This window comes from Pipra filicauda, unplaced genomic scaffold (assembly GCF_003945595.2).
Source record: "Pipra filicauda isolate LSUMZ 115617 unplaced genomic scaffold, ASM394559v2 scaffold71_size5581439_pilon, whole genome shotgun sequence".
Classification (NCBI taxonomy): domain Eukaryota; kingdom Metazoa; phylum Chordata; class Aves; order Passeriformes; family Pipridae; genus Pipra; species Pipra filicauda.
Window position 1 is genome coordinate 247,489 of NW_024104887.1, and position 14,516 is coordinate 262,004.

At 42.6% G+C, this 14,516-nt stretch overlaps 1 protein-coding gene across 7 annotated transcripts in view; it reads left to right on the forward strand.

The window, feature by feature from the left end:
• Positions 1–14,516, forward strand: part of PALM2AKAP2 (PALM2 and AKAP2 fusion) — a 264,841-nt gene that overhangs the window by 158,809 nt on the left and 91,516 nt on the right. The window contains exon 1 of one of the 7 annotated variants that reach the window (XM_027710342.2): positions 10,585–10,629. The exons of 4 other annotated variants lie outside the window; for them this stretch is intronic. The gene's annotated coding sequence lies outside the window, so the exon portion shown is untranslated. Of the gene's footprint in view, positions 1–10,584; positions 10,630–11,056; positions 11,080–11,371; positions 11,431–14,516 lie in introns of those variants that run through there. 2 more of the 7 variants (XM_039389342.1, XM_027710341.2) reach the window with 2 other exon arrangements.

Consider the following 14,516-nt stretch of genomic DNA (forward strand, 5'->3'; position numbering starts at 1 on the left):
ATGAACTTGGACAGGCATTCCCAGATGTTTTGCCCTGGTTTCTATCAGTGCCTGCTCAATGTAGTATCACTTTGTGGCAGTTCTATATCGCAAGAAGGACCTCCAGGGCTGCTGGGAAATCTCTGAGAGTTTAATCAGCCTGTAACTTTCTCTGGCTTAAGTTAAGGTCATACTTAAGGAAGAGGGGGGAAAAATGACTGTGGATTGCAATTTGCTTTAATAACACAGTACTTCCAATGCATGGGAGTGTAACATCACGCAGAACAAAATCTGACTTAGCATTGTTTCCTCCTTGGTTTTAAAATAGAGGTCTCTTTTTTTTAATAAAGACCCCCTGCTGAGGGAGGAAGTTTAATGACAGAATTTTGTAAGAGGGAGGCTGACTCAGTGCTGCCACTAATGCAGTGTGAGCAGAATAAGCAAAGTGCTAGCACAGGAAGGTCAATAAAGTCCATGAGAGTATCCTTACCTGCATGGATAGCAGATGACAAAGAGCTGAAATTTTCTTTAATAACATGATAACAATTTGTGAAAGGGATGATCCTGATGTTTGAGGCAAAGACTATATGGAGCAGCTGGATATAAACTCTTCTAAGCTTGCATTTGTCAAGAGAGACAAATCCAAAATGATTTTCCTTTCTATTGCTAAAATGTCAAACAGGCAATGCTATTTTCATACAAGAAAACTATCAATTTTAGATCAACTCTGAAAATACGCAGACTTAGTTGCAATATTCTTTAGATAATGTCAAGAGAAAGTAGATTTTCAGTTAATAGAAACAGGAAAGATAATTCCTCAATCTCTGTTATTTTCAATATCCTACTTACTCCAAGGGGAGATCTGGGCCATCGTAAAGTTCCTCTCAACTTTAACAAACAAAGAAACAACAAGGTACACTTAGGTCCTGGCTGTGCTCTTGATTGTCTGGTTCAAGTCAATGGTAATTTGTGTAGCTTTTAATAAAGCATAGAAAATTCTTACATCTAATAGGTAATGACATTCATGACCAGTGAAGACAGGATATGGATCAGTAAACAAATGTTACACTTGCAACATTCCCCCTCACAAGAAGGGAAAAACGTGGTCATACAAAAGAGCCACTCCATGTAACATGTTCAGAACTGGCCAAACTGGACCTATTGCTGGACAAGACAAAGTTTATGAAGGATCTTGGAGAGGTTTTTTATGTTTCCTCCTTTTTTTCTAAACAGCAAAATGCTGCCTCTTCATTGTTGCGTTTAAAACACATCCTGTTATGCCTGCAGCTCTTTTTAGAGTGCAGGTTCAGAATATCATGTACTTTATTACTGAGCCATTCTTGCAGCTTTTGCTCAAAAAAAAAGTGTATGTGTGTAGGAGTAGCATAAACTGCAGCTGGTTGTCTTTATTTTTCCACCATCATTGCTGCTGACTGGTAACAAGGAAGAAGATGTACATAACACTATTTGGCTCTTCTGCACTACTGCTGTACAAGAGGTTGAGAAATTATCTTGGTGAACAACTTCTAATTTCAACAAAACCTTTAGGACCATAAAAAGATCAGCAGTAGGCTGAAAGAATTTGTCTTGAAGTGAAAAGAATGCTAGTATTTTGCTGTTGTGTTTTATCAGAGATATAGAACTTTGTTTTTTCATTGGTGTTATGAAATATTATACCACCAAAGAACCTCGTTGAGTCCAGAAATTTCTGGAAAGATTCATTAACTTCACTGTGCATCTGCTCAAAAACAAACAAACAAACAAAAAATAAATCAAGCAGATCCAGGATACACCCCTTCCCCTCATCCTCCTTCTCATCCTGCTACCATAAATATGTTATGGATGAAAACCTTACAGATATCTCAAAATGACAGAGGCTTTGATATTTTGAGCATTCTGGATCAGTTTATAATGGAAATGCTCTTCCTGCACAGTATATGTATCTGAAGATTGTGAGGCCAGACACTAAAAGTTCCTGGTCATCTTTTGAAGTGTAAGCCTGCATGGCTTTATATCCCCTTCTTCCTGACCCTTCAGGCAGTTTCAGACATATCTTGCCATTATGCCAGCCATGAAGGGGTGCTGCTGAAACTCAGACATAGTATGCAGTACAACACCAAGGCAAGGTACAAGGCAACTTCAAAGAGCAAAGTAGTTTATTTTCTGCAGCTGATGCTTTCCCCAGTTGTCTCCTGCCAGCTCTCATCACTGCTTTCCCAGGCTGCACTCTCAATCCCTGGTCCTGGCTGAAGTTCACCTTGTGCTGAAGTCAGCAGAGCTGGGCTGGGTGACAGAGAGGAGGATTCATCTGAGCCACTGTACCTCATGTCACAGCACACAGCTAAGAGTTCATTTCCAATTATTTCCTCTAATTCCTCTCAAGTGCATCTTTGTATCATGATGGAGGCAAGCAGCATTGGTCAGGGAAACCAGAGAGTCGTCAGTCATTCAAAATGATAGGAGACATTACGTTTGATCTCTGGCATTGTAATTTTATTTCTGTGAATCTTCATGGAAACTGTCAAAGCAAAGTAACAAGACTGTCAAGTTTTGGCACCTGTGTAAGACATGCCCCCCTACCTCCATACTCAAAGAAAATAAGATTGCCTTCTCCAACAGCATGTTAGTTAGACATTAAAAAGCACAGCAGTTTTGCAGTGCAGAGCTGGATTTCCATATAGAATACTGTGTATATTTAATCAGCAGACCTACTATCAGCTTCTCATATTGTCTTATCATAGTTTTATTTTGCCTGATTGCACTTCTGATGATCAGAAAATGTAGTGAAGCTAAGATCTCAGCTTACTGCAGGGACAACCAGTCCTTCAGGCTGGCCATGGGTTTGGTCATTGTGCCTGTTCCATTTCTAATTCAAGAAAGAGGCACATCTTTAGGAAAATGTGAGAGGAAAAATACACACTATCTGTCATGAGACAAAGAATTTCTTCTTTGAAATTATTATCCTCTTCTTTGAAATATTATCCGCTTGTCTCAGACTTTCTGAGAACCTTCAGGTAGTCTTGGTATTCTCAATCATTTCTAGTGTTGCTATCCACCCTGTAGCAGATGACACTTTCCAGTTGTGGAATTTAACACCATTGTAATAGTGCCAGAAGGAACAAGCATCCAGCCTTGAGTATAAGGAAGGCTTGGTAGCTTAACTGCTGAAGATTTGTACTTCAATGAGCAAAGGTACTGGAAGGTATCGAGAATTTGCAGGACCATTCATTAAGACTGTAGCTGCATAAAGGTGAAAATGTTAGGAGTATGGCAAGAGGGTCCTGCTGTTCTATGTAGTAGGGATTTCAGTCACTGCGGGCTGATAGTGTTCCCCATCAGGGAAGTAAAAGCAAAGGCAGAAAGATTTCTCTTCTCCATTATTGTCAGAGCATATCTGCAGCAAAGCTCCAGGAAAAGATGGCATGATAAATGTGCCTTTCTGCATTTAGTTAATTCTTGGAACTGGAGCAAGGAACGTATTGCCTTTGCCTAGTAATTGAATGCACAGAATTTAAGAAGACTGACTTGTTTCTGAGGCTGCTACTGGGGAGCTGAAAACATTTTGAACATTTCAATATGAGCAGGTAAAGTTTAAACGGTATATTTTTAATAGTTACAGAAGTAGCCTTGTGTAGTATTAGTTGTCAGGTTTTCATTCTCTGTTGTCTTTCCTGGTATAAAAGTTTTGTGTTACATCCTTTTCTGCTCATCATACTTTCTTGCCCCAGACCCTGCCAGCTCCTCAGTTCTTTCAAATTTCATCTGCCTCTCCACATATTCATTATGAGGGTCTTTTTTGCTAGGACTGCAACCTGTTTTAATCCAGGCTTCTTTCCCAGTTTCTACTTTCTACATAAATCCATGCAGGTGTTTCAAAAACATAGCTTTCACTCTTTCTCTACAACTAGATCTCTTCACAAGATCTACAAAGGCCTCTTGAAAGCCTCAGATTCCCTTCTTATTTTGTCTCTGCTGCAAGTCCCAGGTTCCCACCCAGCTTAGTTTCTGCTAATTGTTCTCATTTGCTGCCACTTTTACTTCAGTCTACTCTCCTGTGTCTCCCAGAGTTGTTTATCTCCTTATCTGACTCTTTATCTTGGGGTGACTCTGGGTGGCCCCAGTTTTTCCTGGAGGGGCAAATGTCTCTGCACCTTAACACTCATTATTGCTTGCATTTTGATAACATCATGGACCAGATCAGAAATCACTATGTTGAATGAGATAAACTTACTAAAGGAAAGCCTGTTTCTAGTTGAGGTCTCAGCAAACACTTCAGAACCATCTAAGAGGTATGGCATAAAAAAAATTCCAGTTCTTTCTTCCATCACAATTTTGATGATTAATGGCAACAAAGTATTTCTGCATTATGTTTGCTTGAGCAACTAGAATTTATAGTTATGTGTATAACTCAGTCCTTGCAAATACTACAAAGTTGAATACTCGGTGAAATATGCTGCGTTTGTGTGTTTATACGTGGATACTGAAACATTTCTGGACTGTATATTTCGTGAATCAGCTGCACAAACAATTTGACTAACTCTACAGGACTTTCATTTAACTATAGAGCCTAATGTATTTAAGCTGTTGCAGGACAACAGTGCTTTATTCTCTGCAGACAACTTTATTCTTTGTCTTGTCATTTTTATTGTTCCAATAGTAGTGAATAAAACCCTGCATCTGTTCCTCAGGAAGGACTTAATCCAAAGCTCATTGAATGCATTGGAAGAGTCTCCAGTGGGCTTTGGATCAAGCTCTTTAGTTCACAAACAAATGCTCTTTGTGAGAATATGCTATTCAAATATTGTACAGAACAGTTACAGAGGTTCCCTATTTCTAAAATAATGACTGCTCTTTAAGTCTTTTTTGCTATGCCTGTTCAGTTGGAGGAACAATATGCAACTGTACATAATTGTTGAAGTACTGTAGTCTGTGATTATTTTGCCCCAGCAGTTGATATAAATGTTGAATATGCAATGCTGTGGTAACAAGTAGTGCTATATTTATATGGCTCTTCCTATGTACACAGTAATTCAAAAAATATATAGAGATACACTTCCTGCCCCTGGGGAAGATCAGGCTCAATCAGGCAAGCTGGACATGGGCAAGCCATCTCTCAGGACTGCCTTATGTTGATGTTATTGATGACTTGAAAGAGGGGTTTGTAGAATAAAAGAGGGATTCTACTGAATGGGATTTTTTTTCCTCCACTTAGGAAAAGGAGCAGACTGAAAGGAGTCACAAAGCCCACAACAGAGGAAAGAAACAGGGGCTATTGTGGAAGGGGATACAAAGAGACAAAGATAAGGCAGGAGTAATCAAAGCAGAAACATTAGCTGAAATAAGACTGTAAAGAACTTTAAGTGAAAACTTACAGCTCCAGATTTGCAACGACTGCATTTTCCAGAAGGAGGGAGAGCCATGAGTTAGTTCTGCAGTGGTACCCCTGCATGTTGTGATAAAATAGATTTTTTTCCTTACCATATCACAGGTACTGAATACTTCTTTGAATTTCTTGTGAAGGGGCACTAACAGTTTGTATGAATCAAAGATAACATGATGCCAGTGAAACTCGGCTGGTTTTGCAATTGCAGAACAGAGTAACTTCTTAATGTGGGTGTAGATTACACAGTTACTACTGGGTATTACTCCTGTGACAGAATTGCTTGCAGTAAAACACTACACTGCGTGGTAAGTCCTGGCAGGGCTATGCACATAGTTTGTAAGCCAGTGATGACTAAAACAGTTTATGGAGCGAGTACTAAAACATGACTCACTCAAGGAGTCGCATTAAGTCAATGAGATTACTCATGTAGCTAGTTGCTGATAGAGATCTTGCCAAGGTATTCTGCCACATAATAGACGTGTGTAAATGTGCCTGTTAGTCAGGTGAATAACTTCAGAAAAGAATTTTAAAGTTCATAATATGTATGAACTGTTCATATTACCACAGCTGAGGTCCTCCCACTAACAGGTAGTCCCTGTCCTAAAATTCTTCAACTCATATAGATAAATAAGGGAAACTGACTTGCCTTCACTTGCATCACGAGTCACCGGTAACACCAGGAATAGAACAGAGATCTCCAGTCAGTTCTCTACCACCAGCTCCCTGCCTCTGTAATTCGCAACATTTCATCCCTGCACTAAATATAAAGCATTTATGAATGTGACCTCCAAACTTTCTACAGCTCTTCTAACTGACTGATGGATCTCTGCATTTATTAGCTTTATAAATGCACAGAGAATACACTGAAGTACCATTTTCATCTCGCACACATTATTACAAGCTGGTGCATTCCCTCATCCAGCTCATCTGCATGTTATTCTGCAGTCAGAGAAATAACCAGAATCACAAGAAAATTAATCTAATCACTAAATTTCTGACAGCCTTCTAACACACTTAAAAATCTGCATCCCAAGCAAAACTCATTTTTCATATTCAGTAAATTCAGTGTGGAGTCTACCATATCAGGCATCACCTTTCGGGACTGCATTTCATTTTATAAATGTTGTAGAAGTGCCTGGCATATTCAGCATCATTACCACAGTATTTTCTTTCCCTTCTTTATTCTGCATTGCTCTCAGCATTTTTGGGAGTTCATAGAGAACAAGAATAGTGTGCTGGGCTGTAAAACAGCAACCTGAAAGAATTTTCAATAGGAAGAGGTATCCCCTTTGAATTATTCTCCATTTGAAGGTTCACTGCATAACAATAAAAAAATCTGCCTTATTGTAACCAGGCTCCCACATACTGACAAGCTCCCAAAGCAAAGACTCTGAGTAGCTCCTGTCTCCTGCATAAAGCAGGAGCAGCAGATATGCATACAGCTTCGCTTTTTTCTCTCCCTATTCCTCTCTCCTCTCCTCCAAACATCTTTGTCTTTCATTCCCTTCTCTTTATCTCCCCATCCTGAGCCACCCTGTGTCTCTTCCCCTTCCTAACTCCAGGCACTCTCTGTTGGCAATGGTTCTGCCCTCTTTCTGCCCATGGAAGTGCACACATCTGTACAGAGGCAGATTGTAAACTAGGTCAGCTTATATGGCAGAGATAAAAAGAGTAGAAATAAGAGCCTTTTTGTATAATAACAGGGTCTCACATAAGCACGTGGCCCAGTTTTCAGAGATGTTGAGCGTCTGCCGTTACCATTGACTTCAGTCTCATGTCCACAGGCTCAAAAGTATAAAAACATCCTCAGTTTTGCAGTCCCCTGCAAGCAGAAGTTCAGATATGCAGTCGCATTTCCTTGAGGTTTTCCAAGACGTCACACTAATCTCAGGATCTGTTTTTGTCAATTTTTCCTACATGTTCAGCACAGTGTTGGGATGTAAACTGGTCAGTCACTGGAGGAGAAATGATGTAATACTGGGGATAATACCTCTTCAGTTCACAGGCACACAAAGCAGGCCTGAAATAGAATAACGGGTGAGGAACTGTCATTTGAGTGTTAAAAATAACCATTTTTTCTTGACAAATATCGGGTTAATGCAGCTATTTTTATACTCTTCCTCCTTTCAGAGTTTTTAGGACAATACCAACTAATCTTGCAATTCATTATTTAGGTAAAAGTTTTTTAACTTCACAGTAAAAATAAGGGAAGGCTGTACTCTGGCAAAGATAATTCCTCTTTCCCCCTACCTGAAGCTCTCTGCAATGCTGTAAAAAAATTACAGAGCATTAACAAACTGCATCTTTAAAACAAACTTTTATCCATGATTTTCTTCTGCTCTTGCAACCACTGAAAATATGTATTAGAAGCAATAAGCAAACTCACTAAAATATACAGAGTGAATTCACATTTGATTTCCTCTCTGGTATATTAGACTAGTGCTACCTAATAAAAACTAAGTAAATGCATCCCTCTCATATGGAAAATAAAAAATATTCGGAGGGTATCAGTCTCATTTGTGATATTGCTTTATCCAATGGAAGAAAATCTGTGTCACTGAACTGTCACTGTGTGACAGTTCAGTCCAATCCTGTATGAGGCCAGTAAGCAGGAAAGGGACAGAAGGTAATTGTTGGAACAAAAGAGGGGTGTGAACCCAAGAAAAGCAGCTCTGAAATTCCCCCTTTGGCAGTATAACATCATTTGTTGCTATGAGCACCATAGATTTTTCTCCACAGTCCAGTTTTGCCAGTCTCCAAAACTTCAGGCCTTTAGAAAGCATGAGACTGGACTATGCTTATTTTAATTATGATTCTGAGGCCTGTAGAGGACCTTTTTGCATGGTTCTGAAGGTTTTCACAAGTAAAAAAGACTTATTTCCTTCTTTCCCTTCTGATTTCCCTTCTGGCTTATTTTGTTTCCAGCAGCTGAAGTTTCTAAAAACAAACATGGTCAGACCTGTGAAACATACGAAAGGGATGCTACCCCCCATACTCCTCTTCCTCTTTCTCTCCTCCACAGCCCCACATTGCCATTTGGATGGCATATCTGTGGGAGTACAGACTCTTACAGCTGCAGGGCAGGGCACAAGCAGTGATGCCTGTCCATGCACAGGTGCACCTTTCCTTTGCTGCACCTTTCCTGCCTGCTCTCTGCAAACAGGCTGAATGGGGTGGTACTGTGGGTCTAGCCTGTGTCCTGCACTGTGTCCTGTACCATATCCTAGAAGGACAAAAGGTAGGAGTCCTGTATGTGGGGAGGAAGCTGAATTGCAGACATTCCTGGGAACATTCCTAGATAGTGCAGCTAAAACACCTCTGTTCGGAACTGGTCTCCCTTCCTCCTTCCTGTGCCCCATGCTCTTGGTAAGTAAAAAATATGCTTAAAAGAAGCCCATCCTTGATTCAGAGGATTTACAAAAAAGTATCAAAGAGAGAAAACAGATGGTTGCCAATAGATAGAATGGCACAATTTCCTGTGTCAAAGACCTTGGTGGAGTTTTATCTGTACCATACTCGAGTGCTTTCAGACACATGTATTTGCAAAGAGGGTCCTGGCCACATCTGGTTGATTATTAGGAAAGCTGCTTACTTACATTAATAGCACCAGCTTACGGGTCTGCAGTTATCTCTGTATGCCTCAGTTTCCTTATGTCATTAGGTTTTATTATATGACTTTTTCACTACCACAGCATTCAGGTAGCAATGTGCCTCTGTGTGAGCATCTGTGTGAGCATCATCTCACCAGAGAATGTAGCAGCTAAATTATCAATAGCAGCATGTAACATCCCATTTAAAACACTGGCACCTGAAGAGTGGAGGATATAAAATCTGATCCTAAACTTCAATATAGAATGTGGAGAGCTAGAGGTTTGCAAACCTCATTACTGTACTGTCCAAACAAAGAGATGCTAATTGGGTTAGAGCTAAAGGACACCTGGATTTATGCAATCTATCTGAGACAACACTGCTTCTGTAAAGTCCTGCCTTAAACAAACCTCTTGGAGGTCTCTGAAAGGGTCAACAAAAGTGTGGATAAGGGTGATCTAATTTCCATATCAGACCAGGTTTCTAAAGGATTGTTGACAAAGGCTTTTAAGGAGACTAAGCAGTAACAACAACAGGGAAAGCCCTGGTACAGCTCAGTAATTGCTTAGAAGATAAAATTCAAAGTACAGGAATAAATCACCAGTTCTCACAATGGAGGGAGATGCTGGATAGTGTGGAGTTCTGCAAGGGTCAGTGCTGCAAGGTGTGCTGTTCAATGTTCTCATATCTTACCTGGGAATGGAGTCAAATATCAAAGTTCATCAGCGGTATTCATTTATCAGAACTAAGAGGAAAGATTTTGATGAATTACATAAGGAAATGACACTATGAAATTGAATGGGCAGCATAAGAAATGCAGTATAGGTAAATGTGAAATAAGGCACATGGAGAAACAAGTCATTAAAAATGGCTGGCTCTGAGCTGGCATGAGTAAACTCACAGGATGATAACTCTCAGTTCCACAAAAACATCACCTCCTGTGCCCAAAAGTTCCTCATAAAATGTTGTCAAGAAAAAACATCATTGTGCTGCTGGATGAATGCATGGTTTGCTCATATCTTAAATACTGTATATTTCTTAAACTCAAATTAAGAGCTATTAGATGAGGAGCATGCTCAACAGGGCATCGAGGATGATAGGAGGTACAGAACAGTCTAGGGACAAAGGCCCCCCCCATGAGCAACCTACAACCCTTCAGCCAGGAAAAGTAATGATGTAAAATGATTACAGTGGAGGTCTGCAAACCGATGAGCAGAGAGGGTTAGCTGTTCCTCATCTCCAGCACAGGAGCTGAGGAGATTATTAAGTCCGTTTGAAACCACAAATAAAAGGCAGAGCTCCTTCACAGGAAGGATGGCAATGGGAATCCTTGGAAGCATATTTGGGTTCCAGAGGACATTGAAGAAGCCCACGGCAGCTCCACTACCTATTAAAAAAAAAAAAAAAGCCCCCCCCAAAAAGCTGTCAAACCACACCAATAAGGAGATGGGGGGGGGGGGAGGGGGGAAATCAAACCAAAAGCAAACAAGAAAACCCCCACTCCGAAACCCGCGGTTTGGAAACCCCCGGAGCTGCCAGAGTCGTGAAGCTCCCGCCCCGCGCACTCTCCGGAGGCCGCGTTCCTTCCCTTCCCGCCGGGGCTCGGCCCCCCCGGACTCGGCTCCCTCCCCTCCCGCCCGCCGCGGGCATCCGTAACAGGAGAGGGCTGGAGCCGCAGGGTAACCCGAGCGCGGCGGGCGGGGGGCGCGGGGGCGGCCGCGGAGCCTCCGCGGGGAGCGCATCGCCCCGCGGGACGGGACGGGCGGGACGAGACGGCACGGACGGGACGCGACGAGGCGGGGCGGGACGAGGCGGGCGGCGGCTTTGCCCCCCTCTTTTGGCGTCGGCGAAGGGGGCGGGCGGGGAGGGAAGGGGGGGAGGAGGAAGAGGAGGAGGAAGAGGAGGAGGAGGAGGAAGGGGGACCCGACGTGCCGGGGCTGCGCGCGGAGCTGGCAGCGCACGCTGCGAGCTGGAGGAGCGGGAGCGATTTGGATAGGTACCTCCGTGCGCGAGGATGCGCGTGTCTGTGCGGCCGTCTGTCTGTCTGTCTGTGTGTCCAGTATGTGTGTGTGTGTGCGAGCGCGGCTCCGAGTGCCGAGGGAAGGGAGGCGACGGTGGCTGCGGCTCTGGCAAGTTGGCCCTCGGCGGGTTGCGGGCGGGAGAGGGGAGAGGGGGACAGGCAACGCGAGGCGGGGTGGGCTGTTGGCAGATGCCACGAGGGGCAGGGGAAAGGCGAGGAGGGAAGATGGAAACGCGGGGAGGGGGAGAGGAGGAGAGGAAGGGAGAATGCAGATGCGCGGAAGGGAAGGGAAGAGCCAGGAGGGAAGAGGGGATGCTGGAGGGGAAGATTCCTGCCCTTGGCACTGCCAGCCCCGGGAGCTGTGCCCGCCAGCCTCGCGCCCGCGGGAGCCCCCGCGCGTGCACACCCCCCTGGGGCGGGAGGAGCCGCCGGGAGGTGCTGGACGGAGCGGAGGGGCCGGGTACGGAGAGCCGGGTCTGGGCGGGCATCCCCCCGGTGTCCGCAGGTGGAGGGGCGGCTCTGACCCCGCCCGGCCGTGGTCCGGGGCTGCGGGGGGTCTTTGCCGCCCTCCCGGGGGTCGGCCGCTGTGCGCGGGAGGCGGCCGGGCTGGGAGGATGGAGGGGCGGCGTGGAGGGGGTTCGGCGGGATCCTGAGACCAGTGACGTAATTATTTTTTAATCAGTGTGTTTTTTCTCATGGCCATCTCAATTTTTGCTGGACTCCCCCTTGCGAACCGAAAATCTCCTGTATCTTTGTTCCAAGCGTTTCTATTTTTAAATTACTCAGTAACAACAATGCATGAGTTTTAAATATTCTTTTTTATTGGACCTCTGCTTAAGGCCACTGCAGTGATCCTCAAAACTTCTCAAACACTGGCGTCTCTTCCGAAAAAGTTATTGAAATTATTACAGAGGTGGGCAGGCAGGCAGCTATTGTGGGTATCAGCGTCTGAGTTTGTGATAACACTAATCATTAGCCATAAAGGGCAGTCATCATACTGAAGTTTGGTTTTTATCTTAAGATGAATTGCCCGTCAGCTCCTAGATGATGTACATTAGGGCAGTAAGTACCAGCTTAATGTTAGAAGAGAGAGGGCATATTCTCTTGTTGTGATTTTACCAATGGAACAAACATGTTGTTTTATTATGAGCAGTGATTAACAGTTTAATGCTGTAGTGGTATTCTCTGATTCTAGCATTGTCTCATAGCTCTGGTATGTCAATTTGTATTCATGCTGTGTAAGTGTTTTGCAGAGGTTTTGCCTATCTGGCAGGGATTTATTTAACTTTCACAATTACATTTTCTGGTCTCAGCAGCCTCAGGAACCCAAGGAAGGTGTATATATAAACATCAGTATCTGTTGTAGTGCACAACTTCTTTTTTTCCTTAAAAATGCAAGTTATTTCATGTATTTTAAATCATAGCTTTTATGTCTTTGCGAACAGCAGAGGGTTGAAGTTATAGCTGAAATTGTGTTCATTGAAATATATTCATTGTAAGTATTTCTGACCAGTCAATATTGAGTGTTTTTAATCGATTTATCTTCATTTTACATCTGAATGCCAGTCCATTTGTAGCCCTGCTATGGCCTCTGCCAAAGTGAGGCTTCACAAATTTAAAATGTGACACACAGATACTGGCTTTAGACAACTGTTACATTGGTTTATTGCATTAGTTTTCCTGTAACTATCCAAAGAGTAAAGGTCCCAGGTGAGCTCTTAAGTAAATTAAGCCGTATTTATAGATATCTTACAACAGTGCCAGGAAGACATAGCTTTTGTGGCAACTGATGGTTATTTCCCTTCCCAGTGGATGTGCAGCTTCTGTATGGAGGGGTGTGTGCAGACCTTTTAAATTACTCAAAACTCCTGTTGACTTCAGCCAGAGTTTTGGCTGAGTAAAGAATACAGGATTGTATGACTTAGAGCATGAAAAGTACACCCAGCAGAATCCCAAGCAGTCTGGTATATAGTTTTGATCATAATTTAATTTGTGCCTGGTTTGTCTTGTCTAAACTGCAAAATTCACTTTTGCTACTGGAAACACCTGCTGATTTAGCAACTGCTATTGATACTCCATTTATAGCAAGGCAAGAAGAACTACATAATGCAACATCTAGAACCGTCCCTATTATTACTATTCACAGTGTGATTTTCCTCTTGTGGATGTGCTGCCGTAATGATTCTCAGACAGTTCTGACTTCAACTGACCAGCCATTACTACATTTACAGTTGTGGGATAAAGAGGATTGTAAAGACTGCCAAAATGGTCTGTCTTCCCCTCACCCCCTTTAAAAAATGAAGTTTTGGCAGTTGTCTCTCCTAGCAGTCTCTGGTGAAGGGACTCTTGGTTCGCATGTGCACCCTCTGTCCTGGCTGCCTAAAGTCCATCTTAAATTCTGTGTTACTTTTCATACAACTTCTCATTGCTTGCCTCCTGTTTTTAGGCTGATGGTTTGTGTTTGTTTCAATGCCAAAACTTAATGAAGCTTCCCTGGGAAATTCTGGACTCCTAATTCATTGATGAAAAGTCCTTTCCAATACTCCCACCCACTAGAAGCAATTCATTGAAGTTGGTATGGAATAATTTGGCCTTCAGATTACGGGGGGGAAAAAGTTGGACTGTTTATTTATGATGATGCTGGCTTACCTGAGTATTGCATTTGTCCTATAAGGGATGTTCTTTAATTGACTGCTGACCTAGACCGCTAGAATACAGCTCTATAAAATCAAGTTTAATTTTCAAATATAGCAGCAGCACTGAACGAATGCCAGCAAATGCAGTTATATTTATAATTTATGTAGTTTTCTTTGAGCCATATGCCAACTGGTGCTCATTTTCTTCTGCCATGTCCAAAATTTTAGGTTATGTCTGCTTAACTAATAGTAAGACCTTCTTGGCTTGCATTGCTCCAGTAAGTAGGTATTCCGAATCAGTCTGTTTCATCCTTGAGAAGCATAAATATTAATTACTTATGTCAAGATGAATATAGTTGAGCAAGGTCCATATTCTGTGAACTTCCCTACTGGGATTTTTCTGCTGCTAAGAATGTATTTCACAGTACAGCTTGATGGAGGAGGACTGGAGAATGATTATGTGGTTTGATCTTCAGTGAGGAACCAAAAACCTTACAGTCTTCCTCTCTCCTAGGGTAGGTCAATTAGAGGTGGCTTCCATCTCAGCCACCTGAAAATGAGATATGTCCAGTTGGAATTGGTAGCATTAACTGTTCTTATGTTCCAGGAAATGTGAAAGGTTTTTCTAGAGAGTCAGTCATCTCAGATTGGGAAGACTCTTTTTTTTAAAGAAATCTAGTGTTAACCAGGAGTCTAGATGTTGACTACAATGGCATCTCAAAGGCCTTCCAATATTGTTTTCTGTCATCAGGTGAGAGTCCTGGTAAATCAGTATTGAAATGTGTACAAAGCTTTAAAAAATATGCATTGCTCACAGTAATTTCAGGAGACCATAAATGTATCTCACTCCATACTGAAAAGTAAGTCTAAATCCTCAGTGCAAAAGTTTTCCACCTGTAAAACAGAACTC